Genomic DNA, 5,000 nt, shown 5'->3' on the forward strand with positions numbered 1-5,000 from the left:
GGAGGGGTATAGGAGAGGAAGATGAGAGGAAGGAGGGGTATAGGAGAGGAAGGAGGGGTATAGGAGAGGAAGGAGGGGTATAGGAGGGGAAGAGGAGAGGAAGGAGGGGTATAGGAGAGGTAGAAGAGAGGAAGGATGGGTATAGGAGGGGAAGAGGAGAGGAAGGAGGTTGTATGGGAGGGGAAGAGGGGAGGAAGGAGGTTGTATGGGAGGGGAAGAGGGGAGGAAGGAGGGGAATAGGAGAGGAAGAGGAGGGGAAGGAGGGGTAGAGGAGAGGAAGGAAGGGTATTGGAGAGGTAGAGGAGGGGTATAGGAGGGGTATAGGAGAGGTAGAGGAGAGGAAGGAGGGGTATAGGAGAGGAAGAGGAGTGGAAGGAGAGGTATAGGAGAGGAAGAGGAGAGGTAGAGAGGAAGGAGGGGTATAGGAGAGGAAGAGGAGAGGAAGGAGGGGTATAGGAGAGGAAGAGGAGAGGAAGGAGGGGTATAGGAGAGGAAGAGGAGAGGAAGGAGGGGTATAGGAGAGGTAGAGGAGGGGTATAGGAGAGGTAGAGGAGAGGAAGGAGGGGTATAGGAGAGGAAGAGGAGAGGAAGGAGGGGTAGAGGAGAGGAAGAGGAGAGGAAGGAGGGGTAGAGGAGAGGAAGGGGAGAGGAAGGAGGGGTATAGGAGAGGAAGAGGAGAGGAAGGAGGGGTATAGGAGAGGAAGGAGGGGTATATGAGAGGAAGAGGAGAGGAAGGAGGGGTATAGGAGAGGAAGGAGGGGTATAGGAGAGGTAGAGGAGAGGAAGGAGGGGTAGAGGAGAGGAAGAGTAGAGGAAGGAGGGGTAGAGGAGAGGAAGGGGAGAGGAAGGAGGGGTATAGGAGAGGAAGAGGAGAGGAAGGAGGGGTATAGGAGAGGTAGAGGAGAGGAAGGAGGGGTATAGGAGAGGAAGAGGAGAGGAAGGAGGGGTAGAGGAGAGGTAGAGGAGAGGACGGAGGGGTATAGGAGAGGAAGAGGAGAGGAAGGAGGGGTTATAGGAGAGGAAGGAGGGGTATAGGAGAGGTAGAGGAGAGGAAGGAGGGGTATAGGAGGGGAAGAGGAGAGGAAGGAGCGGTAAGGGGGGGAAGAGGAGGGGTATAGGAGGGGAAGAGGAGAGGATGGAGGGGTAGAGGAGAGGTATAGGAGAGGTAGAGGAGGGGTATAGGAGAGGTAGAGGAGAGGAAGGAGGGGTATAGGAGAGGTACAGGAGAGGTAGAGGAGGGGTATAGGAGAGGTAGAGGAGAGGAAGGAGGGGTACAGGAGAGGAAGAGGAGAGGAGAGGAAGGAGGGGTATAGGAGAGGAAGGAGGGGTATAGGAGAGGAAGAGGAGAGGAAGTAGGGGTATAGGAGAGGTAGAGGAGAGGAAGGAGGGGTATAGGAGGGAAAGAGGAGAGGAAGGAGGGGTAAGGGGAGGGAAGAGGAGAGGAAGGAGAGGTATGGGAGGGGAAGAGGAGAGGTAGAGGAGAGGAGAGGAAGAGTAGAGGTAGAGAAGAGGAAGGAGGGGTATAGGAGGGGAAGAGGAGAGGAAGGAGGGGTATAGGAGAGGAAGAGGAGAGGAAGGAGGGGTATAGGAGAGGTATAGGAGAGGTAGAGGAGGGGTATAGGAGAGGTAGAGGAGAGGAAGGAGGGGTAGAGGAGAGGAAGAGGAGAGGAAGGAGGGGTATAGGAGAGGTAGAGGAGAGGAAGGAGGGGTATAGGAGAGGAAGAGGAGAGGAAGGAGGGGTATAGGAGAGGAAGAGGAGAGGAAGGAGAGGTAGAGGAGGTGTATAGGAGAGGAAGAGGAGAGGAAGGAGAGGTAGAGGAGAGGAAGGAGGGGTATAGGAGGGGAAGAGGAGAGGAAGGAGGGGTATAGGAGAGGAAGAGGAGAGGAAGGAGGGGTATAGGAGAGGTATAGGAGAGGTAGAGGAGGGGTATAGGAGAGGTAGAGGAGAGGAAGGAGGGGTATAGGAGAGGTAGAGGAGAGGAAGGAGGGTTATAGGAGAGGAAGAGGAGAGGAAGGAGGTGTAGAGGAGAGGAAGAGGAGAGGAAGGAGGGGTAGAGGAGAGGAAGAGGAGAGGAAGAGGAGAGGAAGGAGGGGTAGAGGAGAGGTAGAGGAGAGGAAGGAGGGTTATAGGAGAGGAAGAGGAGAGGAAGGAGGGGTAGAGGAGAGGAAGAGGAGAGGAAGAGGAGAGGAAGGAGGGGTAGAGGAGAGGAAGGAGGGGTATGGGAGAGGAAGAGGAGAGGAAGAGGAGAGGAAGGAGGGGTAGAGGAGAGGAAGAGGAGAGGAAGAGGAGAGGAAGGAGGGGTAGAGGAGAGGAAGAGGAGAGGAAGGAGAGGTATAGGAGAGGAAGAGGAGAGGTAGAAGAGAGGAGAGGAAGAGTAGAGGTAGAGAAGAGGAAGGAGGGGTATAGGAGAGGTAGAGGAGAGGAAGGAGGGGTATAGGAGGGGTAGAGGAGAGGAAGGAGGGGTTTAGGAGAGGAAGAGGAGAGGAAGGAGGGGTATAGGAGAGGGAGAGGAGAGGAAGGAGGGGTAGAGGAGAGGAAGAGGAGGGGTATAGGAGGGGAAAAGGAGAGGAAGGAGGGGTATAGGAGAGGTAGAGGAGAGGAAGGAGGGAAAGAGGAGAGGAAGGTGGGGTAAGGGGGGGAAGAGGAGAGGTATAGGAGAGGAAGAGGAGAGGTAGAGGAGAGGAGAGGAAGAGTAGAGGTAGAGAAGAGGAAGGAGGGGTATAGGAGGGGAAGAGGAGAGGAAGGAGGGGTATAGGAGAGGAAGAGGAGAGGAAGGAGGGGTATAGGAGGGGAAGAGGAGAGGAAGGAGGGGTATAGGAGAGGAAGAGGAGAGGAAGGAGGGGTATAGGAGAGGTAGAGGAGAGGAAGGAGAGGTATAGGAGAGGTATAGGAGAGGTAGAGGAGGGGTATAGGAGAGGTAGAGGAGAGGAAGGAGGGGTATAGGAGAGGTATAGGAGAGGTAGAGGAGGGGTATAGGAGAGGTAGAGGAGAGGAAGGAGGGGTAGAGGAGAGGTATAGGAGAGGTAGAGGAGGGGTATAGGAGAGGTAGAGGAGAGGAAGGAGGGGTATAGGAGAGGTATAGGAGAGGTAGAGGAGGGGTATAGGAGAGGTAGAGGAGAGGAAGGAGGGGTATAGGAGAGGAAGAGGAGAGGAAGGAGGGGTATAGGAGAGGTAGAGGAGAGGAAGGAGGGGTATAGGAGGGAAAGAGAAGAGGAAGGAGGGGTAAGGGGGGGGAAGAGGAGGGGTATAGGAGGGGAAGAGGAGAGGAAGGAGAGGTATAGGAGAGGAAGAGGAGAGGTAGAGGAGAGGAGAGGAAGAGTAGAGGTAGAGAAGAGGAAGGAGGGGTATAGGAGGGGAAGAGGAGAGGAAGGAGGGGTAGAGGAGAGGAAGAGGAGAGGAAGGAAAGGAAGGAGGGGTATAGGAGGGGAAGAGGAGAGGAAGGAGGGGTAGAGGAGAGGAAGAGGAGAGGAAGGAGGGGTATAGGAGAGGTATAGGAGAGGTAGAGGAGGGGTATAGGAGAGGTAGAGGAGAGGAAGGAGGGGTAGAGGAGAGGAAGAGGAGAGGAAGGAGGGGTATAGGAGAGGTAGAGGAGAGGAAGGAGGGTTATATGAGAGGAAGAGGAGAGGAAGGAGGGGTAGAGGAGAGGAAGAGGAGAGGAAGGAGGGGTAGAGGAGAGGAAGGAGGGGTATGGGAGAGGAAGAGAAGAGGAAGAGGAGAGGAAGGAGGGGTAGAGGAGAGGAAGAGGAGAGGAAGATGAGAGGAAGGAGGGGTAGAGGAGAGGAAGAGGAGAGGAAGGAGAGGTATAGGAGAGGAAGAGGAGAGGTAGAGGAGAGGAGAGGAAGAGTAGAGGTAGAGAAGAGGAAGGAGGGGTATAGGAGAGGTAGAGGAGTTTAGAGGAAGAGTAGAGGTAGAGGAGAGGAAGGAGAGGTAGAGGAGAGGAAGGAGGGGTATAGGAGAGGAAGAGGAGAGGAAGGAGGGGTATAGGAGAGGAAGAGGAGAGGAAGGAGAGGTAGAGGAGAGGAGAGGAAGAGGAGAGGAAGGAGGGGTATAGGAGAGGTAGAGGAGAGGAAGAGGAGAGGAAGGAGGGGTATAGGAGAGGAAGAGGAGAGGAAGGAGGGGTATAGGAGAGGAAGAGGAGAGGAAGGAGGGGTAGAGGAGAGGAAGAGGAGAGGAAGGAGGGGTATAGGAGAGGTAGAGGAGAGGAAGGAGGGTTATAGGAGAGGAAGAGGAGAGGAAGGAGGGGTAGAGGAGAGGAAGAGGAGAGGAAGGAGGGGTAGAGGAGAGGAAGAGGAGAGGAAGGAGGGGTAGAGGAGAGGAAGGAGGGGTATGGGAGAGGAAGAGGAGAGGAAGAGGAGAGGAAGGAGGGGTAGAGGAGAGGAAGAGGAGAGGAAGGAGAGGTATAGGAGAGGAAGAGGAGAGGTAGAGGAGAGGAGAGGAAGAGTAGAGGTAGAGAAGAGGAAGGAGGGGTATAGGAGAGGTAGAGGAGTTTAGAGGAAGAGTAGAGGAAGGAGGGGTATAGGAGAGGAAGAGGAGAGGAAGGAGGGGTATAGGAGAGGTAGAGGAGAGGAATAGGAGAGGAAGGAGGGGTATAGGAGAGGAAGAGGAGAGGAAGGAGGGGTATAGGAGAGGTAGAGGAGAGGAAGAGGAGAGGAAGGAGGGGTATAGGAGAGGTAGAGGAGAGGAAGAGGAGAGGAAGGAGGGGTATAGGAGAGGAAGAGGAGAGGAAGGAGGGGTAGAGGAGAGGAAGAGGAGAGGAAGGAGGGGTAGTGGAGAGGAAGAGGAGAGGAAGGAGGGGTAGATGTATATATTTGTCATTGTTAATGAGTAGAGTGAAGCATTGATAGTTAAACTCTTACAAGGTGTGACGTCACTCTAGTGTTGCCTAAATCCTGAAACAATACCCTCTGTGATGTTGGATCACACACACACACACACACACACACACACACACACACACACACACACACAGACACACACACACACACACACACACACACAC

This window comes from Salvelinus fontinalis, chromosome 10, assembly GCF_029448725.1.
Source record: "Salvelinus fontinalis isolate EN_2023a chromosome 10, ASM2944872v1, whole genome shotgun sequence".
NCBI classification, from domain to species: Eukaryota; Metazoa; Chordata; class Actinopteri; order Salmoniformes; family Salmonidae; genus Salvelinus; species Salvelinus fontinalis.